This window comes from Scatophagus argus, chromosome 5 (assembly GCF_020382885.2).
Source record: "Scatophagus argus isolate fScaArg1 chromosome 5, fScaArg1.pri, whole genome shotgun sequence".
Classification (NCBI taxonomy): domain Eukaryota; kingdom Metazoa; phylum Chordata; class Actinopteri; family Scatophagidae; genus Scatophagus; species Scatophagus argus.
The window spans coordinates 7,135,091-7,151,538 of record NC_058497.1 but is presented as its reverse complement, the minus strand read 5'-3'; the positions used below and the strand labels follow the sequence as shown (position 1 = coordinate 7,151,538).

The 16,448-nt window shown below is 44.5% G+C and overlaps 1 long non-coding RNA gene across 1 annotated transcript; it reads left to right on the top strand.

The window, feature by feature from the left end:
• Positions 1–302: 302 nt before the first annotated feature.
• Positions 303–3,850, top strand: LOC124059878. The gene is made up of 3 exons (XR_006843459.1): positions 303–1,055; positions 2,436–2,616; positions 3,252–3,850. It is a non-coding gene; the product is annotated as an uncharacterized LOC124059878 (long non-coding RNA).
• Positions 3,851–16,448: the final 12,598 nt, after the last annotated feature.

Here is a 16,448-nt window from a genome sequence, read left to right as displayed (position 1 = left end):
GCCACCAGTGAGATTTGTATAAAATATGCTCTTTTGTTTCTGTCCTCCCACTTTGGCTTCCTCTCTTAAGTCTCGTTGTTACTGACACATACTTTCATTTTCTTCTCTGTTAGAAGTAACAAGAAGCTGCAGCTTGTCTCCTGATGCTCAGAGAGGAGAGATAATCATTTATGATGGTCGAGTTATTGACAAGCTGGAGGTCTCACAGGATGTGAACGAGACAGACAGGATGGATCAGAGAAGACGACTCCACAGTACTCAGGCCCTGTGTGTGCTGCTCAGTTTATATGCAGTAATTATTGTCAGTGAATGTCACAGAGGACGCCTGCTGAAACAGGCAGCCCTTCATTTCACATGAAACACAATTTGCTGTGTCATTTTAGCTCTGCTAACGAACTGTAAAGTCATGTTTACTTACAGGCCACAGTAAAGTGTGATTTATCAAACCTGGCCAGCAGCCTGTGATGCAGCACACGGAGGGAAAACTCTTCTGTTAGTCAGCTCTGTTGGTTACTGACAGTCAGTGACATTCATGAAAATGATGTGAAGCAATTAGCTCAGTTCAGTGTGAGAACAATTAGCCTGTAATTAGCACGAAGCAAATCTGTTGCTGCTGCTGCTATGACAAGACAGGTGATCAGCAGCACCTCCTTCACCTCCTTCTCTGCTTCGTAATGTGGTGAGAACGACTCTGAAGCTGCTGCACTGAACTCTGTAACACCCTAACAACAATGTGCTTCACACATCAGCCCGTCTCCACCTTTACTATTGGACTGAGTGGACACTTTGAATCAAATCTGTGCTTCTGTCCCCACCTTTTCCATCTTTGTGTTGAGTCGAATCAGCTGCAGCTCATTTGTATGATTTCAACCAGTGTCAGTTTGATTCTTCATTTTTAATGCCTACTAGATGACAAAGATTATAACAAAGACTGCAGATAAACATCTTATTTCAGAGTGATGAAAAGGATCGGTTTGGAGAGAGGATTCGTTCTGACAGGAGGTGTGGAGGTGATCGAGCTAACAAATCAGCAGAGACTCAAGGAAACAGCTGAGGTCTCACACAAACCAGACACACTCAGTTACATTCACCAGAGAAAGTCAGTGTCAGAGATTTATTATGTCATCGACCTTCAGCTTTACAAAAGTAACATTATTACAAGGACAGGGAACTGGACTGAATCCACTGTGAAGACATTTCTTCTGCTGTATGAAGACAAAGCTGCTGTGACCTCAGAACAAGTTCATTTTATTGTTAATTTATATGTGTGGCACAGTGGTGCAGTGCTGTCGCCTCACAGCAAGAGGCTTCCAGGTTCGAATCCCGGTCTGGGCCTTTCTGTGCAGAGTTTACATGTTCTCTCTGTACCTGCGTGGGTTTTCTCCAGGTACTCCAGCCTCCCACAATCCCACAAATACACACACTGGGTTAACTGGTTACTCTACTCTGCATTGTCCCGAGGTGTGAGTGTGTGCGTGTGTGGTTGTTTGTCAGCCCTGCACCCATGGTGTACCCTGCCTCTTGCCCATAGTCAGCTGGGATAGACGATGACCCTGACCCTGACGGATAAGCAGCATAGAAAATGAATGGATGTTTATTTATATGTGGGATGATAACAGAATTGAAGTGAGAAGAACAATCCACTGGACAAGTTGACAGTGCAGTGACATTGACACAGTGACACATTTATTTCTAATGTAACCACACTTATTTCTGATCGCAGCTCTGCACTGAAGAGCTGAACCAGAAGGTGATGCTGTGAGGCAAACTGTCATCAAACCAAAGTCTTTAGGGAAGCTTTCACACATTTGCATGCCAGCTGAGAGCTGCAGTGTTGCAGCAGAGAGCTCGAGTGTAATAAGAGAAAAACAGTCATAAATCAGCGCTCTCCTCAGAGTCACAGGCAATCAGCTGGGGGTCTGCTGTGATGGAAACCACTGGGATGGAGTCACTAGAAATAGACAGAGCAGCTCTTAATTCAGGACAGAGACAACAGCAGAGGAAACTGGAGCTCCAAGAGTCATTAGCATCAGAGTACAAGTACCACAGAGTATCTGCAACTTTACTGTAAGGGATCCACTTCTGGAGGTCACAGCTCAGAGTGGAGAACGCGCTGTGTAATGTGGAGTCATATTAAGAAGTCAGATCAATGGAGATGTGCTCTGAGCTGCATCCTGATACTTGATGGATGGAAAGCCAAGCAGTAAACATTCATTTAAAGCCATCTTAGAGTAACTGGTAAGAGCTGGAGCTGCTGTGAAGGAACCAACACTGTGGCCAGTGAAAAGTTATCTGACTACTGGATTTAACTCAAATGATGAATCACAATGACTGATCGTGTGGCCTGCAAATGCACTAACTCAACTTTGTTCACTCATGTGCAGTGTTAACTATGTGTGAGTTCATTGTGTCCTACTGAAGCTCCTCTCTGGCAGGTGAAAAGAAGCAGCTGACAGAGCATGTGGACTGAAGGACAGACGCATTTGTCTCCAGCATCCCACAGCCAACAGTGGAGTTTAGCTGTGACCAGACTGCAGTGCAGGGGAACTGGACTTTCCAAAGTGACCAGAGAAACATCAAAAGTCAACTGACTTTGTACTGAAAGCAAGAATAAAAGTTGAGTGATTGGAAATTCCAGTAAGACAAATGACAGCCAATCAATTGTAAGTAATACTGTAGAAATGAAACCAGAACAAAGTAAAAGTAAAAAACGTTCTTATGATGCTGACAGTAGTTCATGGCTGCAGTGAGAGCAGCAGTCTGTCTGCAGAGCTCTGTCTCCTCACTGAACTGAACTCTGTGATCTGCTGCTGCTCCGTCTGACTGGGAGGACAAATCAACTCAATGGACCCCATTTTGCTGCTAATGGAACAGCCAAATGTCCATAAAATAACACAAGCTGGGGGATAAAATCTCACAGAGGATCAGTAGAAGCTCTTTAACCAGAAGCCACTGGCAGCCCCTCCAGGTGGCAGCCGTGAGGACTTGTAGTTAGACTCTGATACACACTCAGATGTCTTGATGTGAGCTAACAGAGATTGTTTGAACTTTATGTTCACATTTTTTTATTTGCCTTTTGTTTGGTCTCTAACTCCACCATTTCCTGCCTCTCTCTTCTTCCTCTCTCTCATTTCTCTGCTTGTTTACATTATGTCTGATGGTGTACAGTTTGTCTGTAGAAAAGTCAAAGCTGCTTTGCATGTCCAGCATGTCTCATGCGGCTCTCGTGTGTTTCCACATTTCCTCCTCAGAGTGATGTCATATCTGCTCCTCACAGTCAGTGCAGCTTCACATTCACCGACACGAGCTGGAGGCTTTCACACTGACATCCAAAGGCCTGCTGGAGGACAGAAACACTGTGGGCTGGAAATGAATTATGAATTGAGACACTTAGAGGTCAGGAGCTTTGAACTAAGTGTTCAGTATGATAAGACATGAGCGGACTGCACTTTAAAAATGAATCAAGATTTTTCTGTCTGATGAGCAAATGTAATGAGGAGGACGTGTTTTCACCTGCAGTCGTTTTGTCTCTGACCGCAGAAGCTGAAGAAACTGTCCAACATGACAGACTGAAATAAACTGCTACATCTGACTCGTTTCCTGCATCATGTGATGTTCATGAGTTCTCCCAACACTGATGAGATTTTGTTATTTTGCAAACCTGTTAATGACTGTAACTAATGTGAAATCGTTTTCTCCCATCTGCGCACAAAGAATGACTGAGTCCAAACAGTCGTCTGCTGGAAGTTGGCGTATTCATGCAGTTTGTTGCATGGAGCCATCATTCAAACAGATCTGATTTACTGTCTGCCTGCTTTCCAGTCTGAAAATGATTTGAGCTGCGTTCATGCTGTGTATATAATTCAGTGTGTTTACTAATGTGGCTCAGACTGAAGAACCTGAAAATGTAAAGATAATCCTGTCTTACACACACACACACACACACACACACACGTACGTCACGTGGTCATGAATCAGGTCTGACAGCCTGCAGTGTGAATGCAGAAATCATTTACATCTCATCCACCTGACTGATGGCTTCAACATGAAACCAGACTTGACTTTTCTCTGACAATCAACAGTGTCAGCAAACTCTATTTTTCATCTGATTGTTTTGATGGGCTTCAGTCTCACCTTTGCTTTGTTCCTCTTGCTGCTGGCGTGTTAGAATGAAAACAGGATTCCTCTCTTCTGTGCCTAAAATACAAATGAACAGGGTGAAACAGGTGGGGAATGTAAATAAACCCTCCAAACACAGTCCACCTGTACCATAAGGTCTCGTGGGTGGAAGTTAAACTCAGATGGAAACAAAACTGAGAAGACAAATTCACAAAAATACAAATATAAGTGAGGGCAAAGATTCAAAAGGTTCAGCTCGCTGCATGCAGTGACATTACAGAAACACATGTGAGACAAACGTTTATTATTAGGAGCATAAAATGATCAGTTTATCTCCCTGAGGATCAGCTTTTACTGAACAGAACAGTCAAACGATGAAACTCGTCCACAGGACGTGTCGTTACTGCTGCTGTTTACTGACCACATGTTCCATGAGTCAGCGCTGATTCATGAACCTTCATCTTCTCGATGGAACCCCAGTCGTTTGAGCCTACAATTCAATCAGACCACATTGTGGTGTGCAGAAAACAGTGAACAGCTGACTCCATTTCATCTGTTTCCACTTCCTCACCTGTTCTGCTGTCATCTTTGCATCCAGATCACTTCAGTGTGACCTGGTGAAGTCTGGACAGGTCATGTACATCCACAGCAGAGACGTCTGCTTTAATATTAACATGTGGGGACATTCAGACTGAAGCTTTAATGTTGGCACATTTAGAGATAAAATCTCCTCATCAGCTCTGAGCAGAAGCAGATTTCTATCAAACAGCTTCTGTCGATGCTCTCACTGCAGCTGGAGTTCAACAGAAAAACTAAAGCAACAGCCTGTGTGGCTCTGTGAGAAGTGTAATAAATCTTCTGTCAGGTGGGCTGAAACACCACGTGTGTATGCACACAGATAACTGGATCTCTGCAGTGAGACCAGCTGGACCCCCTTGGAACTCTAACACGTGTTGGTGCAAACGGGCCTCAGCAGCTCCTATAGATACACTACAAGGACCTTTTTAGGTTTTCATTAGGCTAAACGTCAAAAATAGAAAAGCAAAATTAGAGGTTTTCTGAATGTGCAAACCTTCCACACGAGCTGTCATCTTCAGCTTTTGTCCTCAGTTGGTTTGACGTTCATTTTAAAGGCAGAAGCTTGTGACAGGCTCGTGTTGCCTTCATCTCTCTTCCTCTTCACTGACTCCTGTGTCCAGCAGAAACCTGCTGAGAGGCAGAAAGAGTGAAACATCGTGGCTGTGCTGCTGAATGAAATGTGTTGGATTTACTCTGATTCGTCCTGCTGTCAGTGCTGGAGCTGAAACTGTGCTTTGGTAGAAACACACTGAGCACACACTCTCACTCCCACACACACCCAGTCTCTCCCTCTGTGGGTGAGTGTCGGCAGGGGTCGCTGCTGTCCGTGTGAAAGCAGCAGATGGAGCAGTGACCGAGTCTCCAGCTCTTGTGTTCATCAGCACCGTTCAGACTGGGATTTCTTCCTCCGCTCGGCTTCATTTGCAGCACTTTCTCTTCTGGAAATTAACCGCTGGAGACGGAGCTTCGTCGGGCAGAGCGCGGAGCTTTTGCACCTGATTACAGGACACCATGCTTTACTTCTGGATACACACCGTGTGGATCCCCGGCGTCGCTTTCCTCTTTGGATTTCAAGGCAAGGGATCGTTTCATTCTTTTCATTTTATGTCCTGGCGTTTTCCACTAGGAAACAGCGGAGCTGAGAGCGAAATGACAGCTACCGTGGATGTTTATTGTGCTTCTGTCCGTCTGCTGCTGACTCGAGTTCTGAAGGTATGTGAAGTGACTTCCCTTCCTGGGAACAGCTGAGGTGACAGAGAGACCTCCTCGTGGAGAAGCCCGAGACTTTGTGCTGCTCACTGTTTGCTCCAAATCAAGTTAGTGATGAGTGGAGCTGAGCTGATCTGACATCAGCCTTCATGTGCAGTATCAGTGTGTGACACAGAGAGAGAAGAGAGCAGCCTGAGAGGCTGATGGTGCTGCACCAACATGTGGAGGCTGTTCAGCTGTCAGCTCCACTGGGACACTGAATTCAGCCTGCTGGCCTCTCTGATGAACAGTGTGTGTGTGTGTGTGTGTGTAGTTCAGTGTCACATGTAACAGGACAAACGTCAGCCTCTCACATTTTGGTTGTAAGCCTTGAAATGCGTTCATGTCTTCAGTTCACCTCTTCTCACTTTGCCTCATGATGTCTGCGTTGTAGATTGGATCAGTCGGCCTTATTGGATGGTTTTTGGTGCTGCTCTCGTGCTGCCAAGCGGTCGTATTAGTGTGGAGTGTGTGTCATACGTGTGGTGAATGAAGAAGGGCGGAGGATAAGAAAGATTTAGTTTTCACGACTTCTCTCTCGTCTCCTTTTGTAATTAAATGTCAGCAGTAAGTGATGACGCTCACCGGACTGTAAGTACAGCAGCTCTGAAATGAATGGTGGATGTTTGGTAAAGTGATCGATCAGCTGCTCAGTTTGACTTCATGAGGAAATCAGACTGGCTGAGAAAACAGTATCAGGTGTTCAGGGTCCGTGTTTAAAGCAGAAGTGACCTGTTCGTCAGGTCAGCACTTACAGTATTGGACCTCCAGTATTTCTGTGCTCATTTCAAACCAAGTCAGCAAGCTGAGGTGTCAGACGAAGATAAAGGCCTTCAGCTCTCACTCGTACCTTCAAATTCTCTAAATAACTGGATTGACATCATGTTTGTTTGGTGGGCTGTGAGTTCATAGAAGTTGCTGATTGCGTTTATTTAAAACAGAAGATGAAGTAAGTCTCTGTTTTGTGACTGTTGTCACGTATAATGAGCCCTGAAGTGGTTTTCCACACTGTAATGTCTTTTCTCGTCAGACACTCGGCCCCTGGAGGCTTGAAGAGCAGCTGTTAAAGCTTTTCTTCTTCACATACAGCAGAAGCTGTGCTCAGCTTGACTTCATGTCACTTACAGTGGATCCCAGTGGTGAAGAGTTGACACAGCTTGAAGAAACTAACCAGTGCAGCAGCATAATGCACATCTTCACCGGCCATGTTGGTGCTCAGTATGTTCCAAACAGTCGGGATAAATGAAATCCACTGATTCCTTGTTCTGTGGTTTAGCTTCATTCAAAGCTCCAACAGAAATGTAGTCGTGTTTTAGTGAGCTGATGGGATTTCTGAGCCTGCTGATGGACAGTTTGTTTGATGCTGGAGGTTTGAGACATTTCAGTTGATGTTTTCTTCCATGTTTTATTTGCTCTGAAACCCTGTGACTGCTGGGCTGTGCTGTGGTGCCAACACGCTGAAGGAACGTCCAGCTTTTGAGTCAGCAGCTGAGCAGAATTGTTCTTAGAAGAAGCTCTCACGTGATCCTTTTAATGACGTCCGGGTCCGATTAAGGTTTGTTTTCCACGATGGCTTTTGGAGCAGCAGACTGAATCCGATGTTGTGTCGCAGCTGCCATTTTTCACAGCTTCACACCAACACGAGAGCTCAACACATAAACACACAGTCAGAGAGGACAGAGGGTTGATAAGGAGGAGCGTTTAAGGAGGAAATCATCGTTAGCTGATGGCCCAGAGACACCAGGACCAGAGCAGAGCTGAATTCCAGGTGCTGACTGAGCTCACATGGCCTCTCTTTGTGTATCTTTTAGCACTCGGTACAAAATAATGTCCTTGAATGTTGATCTGCTGTTCAGGAGAGAAGGAACACAGCAGAGCTGAATAGTTAAGATTCCCATCGCCAGCTCTCACACTAAAATGTCAGAGAAAGAACAGCTGCACTCAGCTGCACATGGCTGACAGTAAAATGTTGAAGCCGTGGCTGAGCCGTTGTTTCCTCTGAGGCCAGCGGTGACGTCCATCTTGCCGCAGAGCTTCTTTAAACTTGTTGTCTTCTCAGTCTTCAGCTGATTTGGACATTGACTCTGTTTTCTGCTGGCTTTTGAAAGTGCAACCAGTGAACAAGAGAGATGGAGGATAAAATGGTGGAAGAAGATGACACTGATATACTGAGCCGGGTTCAGCCTTTGTGTCGGAAACACTCATCTTGTATTTTGTGTGTTTTTTTCTTGTCTTCTTTAAGTATTTAATCAGGCTGTTGTTTTAGTTCCACCCAGAACTTGTCTTGTACTGAGCATCAGTTTTAATCTCACAGGTGGCTCGCTGTTCCACCTCCTCTGTCTTTAGCATGTATTTGCACTGTGACATTGGGTGATATTGAGCCATGTTTGTCAGTTTTTATTTTTATTTCAAAGTTGACAAACAAACATCCTCATGTTCCTCCCCTGCTGCAGGTTTCAGCAGATCATTTGCTGTAAAAGTTATGCTTCAGTGATGCTCACATCTTGTGGTGATTCGGTCTCGGTGGGTCGGGACTCCCTGACAGTAGAAACATGTAAAACATGACGTCTTTTCTTTGGCTGCAGAGGACTTCAGGGTTGATTCAGGGAGGAGAAATTCATCCTTCATCAGAGCTGCAGAGTGTGTGCTCCTCTTCCTCTGTCTCTGTTTCAGCTCCTCTGGCGTTTTCTCTTTTTTCCTGGCAGAAACAAAGTCGCATTAGTGAAAGAGGAAAGTGAGCTCGCTGTTTCGTGACTTATTTGGAGGGATTGTCATTAGAAATTACTTAATTTTGCTGCAGTCAGACTTTATCTGATCAGCAAGATTATTCTGAAACTGTGAGTGAGATGTTCTGCAGGTGCCAAAACATGTAGTCTGCATGGTGTTTTCTTTCATCTTTCCTGTGAAGTTCTTCACCTCTGACTCAACATGAGACTCTGGACGCATTTGTCATTTTAATCTAATTTGTTTCCTTCTTAACAGAAGGGGTGTTTGTCTTCAGTGAGGTCTCTGGTTTTGTTTTAACTTCTCACAGTGACATTTTACTTCATCCTGAAGCACGAATGGGCTGTGAGAGCACATTCAGCCTTTGGTGGATGTAATGACGTGTCTGCTCTGAGAGCCTTCAGGTCTGTTGGTGTTGCAGCTCGTGTGAAGCCTTTTCTGTCCAAATGGATGTTTTAGTTGATTGGGTGAATGAGCGACACAGAGATGCAGAAGTTAATTTGTGCATGTAAATTAGACATTTCATTGACTGTATGTATCACTCCCACAGTTTGATGCATGGACACACTCACACACAGCTGTACAGTAACAAAGAAATGAACTGAGACCAGTGTGAGCTCATTCTAAATGTTATTTTCTGCTCACTTGAAGGTTAAAGGCACAGCACTCACACACAGATGTCCATAACAAAGTCTGAGGATGAGAAATAAAAGCTGGCAGACAGACAGGAAGTGATGGCAGTTTGAATGCACAGAGATACCATGAAGAGATCCTGAGGCCCATTGTGGTACCACTCATCTGCCACCATCACTTCATGTTGTCAAAACCTTATGTTGCAAGGATGTGTACACAATCCCAGTTGTTGCGTGGCCTGCAGACTCAGCTGACATGTCACCCACTGATCACGTTTGGGATGCTTTGGATCAGCGTGTACCACAGCGTGTTCGGGTTCCTGTCAGTATCCTCAGTAAATTAGGGGCTTGTGTGACCAAAAAAATGCCCATTTGTAACCCAGGTCATGTGACGTGTGTACCTCAGTGCCTAAATGTCTTTTGTTTAGATGTTTAAGATAAAGCTGCACATTTTAGAGTGGTCCAGTCCAATGGACTGTGTCAAAATCATGTTGTTTAACCAGCATGTTGATGTGCCACACCTGTCAGGTGGATGGATTACATTGGCAAAGCACAAGTGCTCACTAACAAGGATTTTAACAAACGTGAAGTTAAAATCAGAGAGAAAAAAATCTTTAGTGTTTTGTGTGCATATAAAAGGCCTGAAATGTTGAATTAGCTTGTTTCCTTTGACACAACATGAGCAGAGTTGGGTTAGAAATTTTGACTTTGCTTCCAAACAGCACCAGGACTGATCGGCTGAGGATGTTTCATATCTCGATCACCTGAGCAGCTGTATTGTGTTCGGGATGGGCTTTTACTGGTACCAGAACTGATCCTTGTACTGTTTATTAGTACACATCTGTACTCTTTCTGATATTCCTCTGTGATTTTACAGATAACAAAGGAGCATGTTGTGAAAGGAATTAACTTTCAACCCTTTCACTGACCAACATGTGGCTCTCTAATTAGCTTCATATTTTTCTCCAGAATGTGTGTCACATCTTTGGAAAACAGCCTTTAACACCTGCAGCTGTAATGTGCTTGTTTCCCTCACATGGAACAGATTATGGTGAAACATCCCATAATAACTGAGGTGTGAATAGTCTCCGGTGCAGTAAATGAATCCTGCCACCATACGTGACAGTGGGACAGACAACGTCGTCCCCTCAGCTGTGACTGTCAGGTGCTTCTAACAAGAACCTGCTGCCTGTAATGAACACGTTAACTGCTGAAGGCCTCATCGTACTGAAGCTACGTGCTCTGCTGTATGGCAGAGTGAAACAAGCTGCCATGTTGCACAAAGCAGAAACAACAACAACGAAGAAAAGAAGTTCTCAGAGTTATTGGATCTACTGCTGGCAAATCTGTGAGAGTTACAGTGAGAAAGAGGAAATGAGTAAATTAATCAAATCAGTAGATTTTAGGTAGCATCCATGGCAGATAATGAATTACTTTTAGCTCAAAAATAAATTCACTACAGCAGAAAAACACATTTTGTTTGTGGACAGAACATCATCAGAGTGTCTGTCAGCAGGCAGCACAGAGCTGGAAGTGTTAGCTGTCAGTAATACTGAGCAAATACATGACTTCATGTTTGTTTTAGTACTTAAGAGTCAATCAGAATCAGAGGTGAGAGTGTGTCATAGGATTACAGGATTAAAGCTTTTTGCTTTGCTTAAGTGTTCACCCATTGAATACGTCCACACATCTGGTTTCTATTAATCCTTCATTCAAACAGGTAATCCTGTTGAAGAAAACACCTCTGATACTGTGGCAGGCTACTGGATTGTGACTGTGAGGGACCAGAGTGGTCTCCCCGAATAACGGGATCTAGGCAAGATCGGATTCAGGCGGAAGAGGTTGAAAATAGGAGGCAGCAAAGCGTCAGGTGCCAGGAAAAGCCCTTTTATTCTCCCGGAACACAAGGTTTTCACAGACACAAGGCAGGAACAATGCAGGAACCAAAAACACCAACAGCAAACACTCACAGCAGTACATAGTAATTCTCCCAAGGAACAACAAGAGCAAAATGAGGCTCCTTTAAATAGGGCTGCTTGTTGAGCCCAAATGGTCCAAACCATTATGGAGGGGATTACCAACAAACATAATGGTCCATCCAATGCACTAATCATAATAAATAAATACAAAAAAATAAATACTGCATTATTTAATTTATCCACACACCAAATATTTACACACCATACAATAATTTTTCACAAACACCACATAGCCAACACCATAAGAAAATAAACCCCCTGAGTGCAATGGGCCGTGCCCCCTTGCCCCGTGCTCAATAAAGTCCGCCCCTGCAGCGGTGCGCGCTTCCGCAGAGGAGCAGTGGAGCCGGACCGGGAGTGCAGGTGACTGTGTGTGTATGACAAACCAGAGTCTTTGCAAACTGAACTGAAGAGGTGGACGAGTAGTGGGTACCTCACCACACGCCTGGATGCTAAACCGGGGAGAAAACTGACACGGGTGAGTTGTGGTTGTGGTGAGTGAGCGACGCAGCGGGCTGAATTTACAGCGCCGAAGCGTCCATGGCGTACGCCACGGCAAACATGTCACCAAGCACTCGAAATACATACAAGCTCATGAAAGAGTCCATTTCTCCTAGTGTGTGTGTGTGTGTGTGTGTGTGTGTGCACGCGTCAGCGTGTATATGCGACACAAAGTCCGACTTGATGGTTGGAGGATACTGCAGAGTGTATGGGCCGGACAGATCACTCAGTCTGGATCTGCAGGACCAGAGTCAGTGCAGAGTTGGAGGACACACACACACACACACACACACACGAATGAGACCAGTTTCTGTAGAGAGCTGAGTCGGCTATCAAACAACACATGAACAGAAGGAGCAGAGACAGCTGATACTGAACTTTGTGGATGGAGAGGAGGAAGGAAAAATGGTTCAGTCAGGCTGTCGGGGAGTGAAGAGGAGCAAAGGGTCAGAGACTGTGTCACCAAAGCTGTGTTTGTATCCCTGCATGTGTGTGTGTGTGTTTAAGTTAAAGGATGTCCTCCATCCAGTATGGGTGTCCTATCTGCCCACATTGATGCTGTCAAGCAGCTTAATGATGCCTGTCTGCTCGAGCAGCAGCCTGCATGCTGAGAAACACACAGCCACACACACACACATACACACACTTTTATGATAGGTGGAAGAGGACTGGAGGTATATAGTGAAAGAACTGTTGAAAGTGTGAATGAAGGTAAAGCTGAATAATTCGTATGTTACAGAACCACCAACAGATTGTTGTTTTTAAGAAACTGTCAGCAACTTGTTCTCTTCAGCTGTTGGACCTGAATGTGGACCAGCGGCTGTTTCCTCCGTCACTGATAGACAGCACAAAGGAAGCTCAAACCACTGAATCAAAGTGCTGTGAAACTTAACATCAGCATGTGTGAATGTGAACTGTCCAGGATGGTCCAGCTCCACCTGCCTCTTCTCTGACAGGACGTCAGTCGTGTTTCAGTCACATTATGTAGAAACTGCTGTGTTGGGACACACGTCACTGTGACGTGTGATCAGTGAGTTTAGGTGTCCACTGTGTTGTGGACACGGTCCTGCAGTGTTAAGGTGATGAGTGCAGACTGATGAGAGGAACAGTTGTGTGTTCACTCGTTCAGTGTGTTTACAGTTGGATGTCAGTGGGCTTTGACTGAAGGCAGTGGATAAAGTGAGCTTTGTTACAGTCTGTGTGTCGGAGTCAGAGTGTGTGTGGAGGCGTGTGTTTGATGTGTTACTATCATTTACTCTCTTTTTTTAGATGTCATGAATTTGTGTGCAGATACTGTTTGTTTGTGTGTGTGTTTCTTCTAGATCTCACACACACTGTGTGTTGTGTCTTCATTATTTGTTCAGGATTCATTATTTCTGCCTTAAGGCTTCAATGAAAGCATCATGTTGTGTTGTGTTGATTCCAACAGTGTTTCCTCTACAAATTACTGCAGCAATAATGACAAGTTTAGCTTTGCTAATAAATTCCAACATGCAGACTGACATCACACAGTTTTGCATGTAGTGCGACTTTCCCACAATGCATCCTGTGCAACAACAATAGAGCTCAAATGGAGCTGTGCTCAGTCTGCTTCAGCTGCCGCAGTCAGAAAGTCAGTGTGGTCCAAAATATTTTTATTTTACATAAGCAGTGATGTGTTCTGTGTGTGTCAGTGCAGTCCTGTCAGATGTACAGGTGTTGTACCTGAAGGGAACTTCAGTGTATTTCATTGGTAGCGGCTGATGTGTTCTTGAACACAACAGAGAAGAGACTTTGTCTGTGTAACACACCTCAGTGATATTTTGTTGAGGACTCTGACAGTGGACTGCATGAGGCTTATAAATCCTGTCTGTTAGGAACAGTGTGTACAGCAGCACACCTGATGCCTTCAGTGTCTTTGGGATCAGTCAGTTCCAGTCTGACCCTCTTTAACCTGTCCTGACCTGCTGTTCTGTGATCTCAGCAGCACATATGAACTCAGAAAATAACAAGTACATGATGTCTACCAGGGACACTAAATCATCTTCAGTCAGAGCAGCTTTTCCTTGCTGTCAGCTCAGTCGATCTCCCTGATTAATGAGGTCTGAGTTGTGTGTGGGTTTGATGAGCAGCTGATGTTCATCACAGCCTCTGAACACAACTTGAGGTTTATTCTGTGATTCATTTGGTTTGTAATGGAGTGTGAAGCTCTGATTTTAAACGTGTTGACGTCAGATTCACACACTGGTTCAGCTGGGGCGAACAGCCTCATGTGATGCTGTCTCTCCCACAGAGGGACAGGGGGACAGCTTGTTTGTCCCAGCCAGAGTCTGCAGGCCTGCTTGTCTTTTGGACTGTCTCATTGGACGGTTCAAAATCACACATCTTGAACGGGACGTGTGAATTCAGGAGGGGGGTGGACAGAGTGAGACAGCAGACAGACACTGTGGTGTCTCTCCAACAGGCCTGTGTAGCCAAGCCTCCGGGAGGATTTCCTGAAAACCAGGAAACGACCTCTTCTTCATACATCTGTGCAGCGTCACAGTTTTAGACCACGTTTTCCTCTTCATGTAAAATCCACACATTTTCTAACCATTTAACTTGAGTTTGTATCAGCTCTGTAATTTATGCTGCCGTGCATAATTGCTGCTTTTTGCCTTCAGAGTTCAGGGTTTGTCATTTGGACGTGTTCATCGTGATTATCAGGGTGCATTGATGTCTGAAGAAGCTGCAGCTGCTCAGCTGCTATTTATTGATGGCATTAATGAATGAATCAGTATTTAATATTATTATTATCACAGCTGGAGGTTATTCCATTTCTCCTGTTTTGATCGTTTAGTCTCACTTAAGTTGGCATTTCAGTCAAGTTGTAAATCAGCTTCATGTCTGCTTGTCTTCATTCTTTCTCTACCTGTAGATGAGCATGTTTTCCAGGTGAGAAGCTGATTGGCCCTGATTTCTGTCAGGTGGACGTCACAGTGAGCTGAGGAGGCAGCTGATGGCCGTGTGCAGCCACCGTTAGTGATGTTTGTAGTGGGATGATTGTTACTTGGAAGCAACGACTGATGAATAACATCACCGTGGTGATTCTTAACTGGTCTGCAGTGAAGACACAATGTCCTCAATGACCTTGTCAGTTAAAAGACAGTGTCATTGATTGGATGATTTATCAGTCAGTAATGTCTGTGATGACTTTAATCTGACAACATCTGAATGTCCATCACTGTGTCCATTAAAGACCTTTCATGCGTCCTCATCTCTGTCCACTAATGACTCACAGCTGGAGTTTACATGTGGATGATAAACAGAAGTGATATTTCACATGTTCTCTGGACATGTCAGTGCTCATGAGATATCAAATGACTACCAGAACATCATCACGATCAGGAGATTTGAATTAATGCACACAAACTCTCTTAAACACATATTTAATATGAGTAGATAAGATTTAATTTGACATGTTATACTTTAAATGGAGCATTGAATGTTTTGAGGCCCAATCCCAATTTCCCTCTTGTGTAACGATGCTTTCTGACAGTAGAGTCACTTGTCTTGTTCTGTCCTGCAAATGTGGTCATAGTTCATAATAACAGCAACAACGTGCTTTAATAAAATGTACAGTAATAGTACTATAGCATTGTAACGTGTTGCAACATTTCCTGTGGAGGCCTTAGTCTGGAATGGAACTGCCTGCAGCCTCATCACTGTGTGTTACGTTATGGGCTGCTGATTTGTAGTGAGTGACGTCCCGTTTCCCAGGTACACATTTCAAGTCCTGTTCCTTGTGGCTCCGTTCTGAAGGGCCACTACTCAGTAGAGGGCCAAAGTAATGGGAATGTGAAACTTAAGCTTTACAATAAATGTGACAGTTGATCCTCCTCAGAGGGGACAAATCAGCGTTGCGTTTTAAACATTTTAAGCTCATTCAGTTGTCTTGCTTCCTCTCTTCCTCCCGTCCTCTCTGCACATCTCCTGTTACATTAAGGATCTGATAAAGAGACACCAAGCAGGTCGATAATGAGAAGTTGTTGCAGCGATGAGTCCAGCAGGGAGGAGGAACACTTGGCTGATTTTGACTTTATGGTCTCATTTGCTGAGAAAGATTTTACTCTCATTTTCATCCCGTGTGGTGTTCACTTGTTCAGGAGGACTCCTCTGAGAGGACAAACAGCTCTCACTGTCTTTGTAGCAGTAAATACATGTTGTTTCATTTTGTTCAGTGAATGATGCAGTCAGTTCAAACAGAGTCAAAAATGCTCAGCAGCGTGTGTTAAATGGCTTTTCATGCAGATCAGCAAGTCAGGAGCTGCAGTTTATTAACACGTCGCACGCTGGTGTTTAAACAGAACAAATAGTTGTGTTTTGCTGTCACTTTTGTCAGGCACAAAGTCGGAGAACACGGCCCTGAAGCAGCTGTGAGACACAGACAGTCTACAGCAGGGGTGCTCAATACGTCGATCGCGATCTACCAGTCGATCGCGAAGGCATTGTGGGTAGATCGCATGACATTTAAAAAAATTAGACGTCAGCCTATCATCCATCCCGTCACTTGATTGATAGACGTCAGCCTATCATCCATCCCGTCACTTGATTGATATACAGGGCAGCCAGTCAGATGACTTTTTCTGTCACTGCGCATGCGCAAACACGCAAACGGCGTCAAGTGCAGCAAAGCTAACATGCTAGC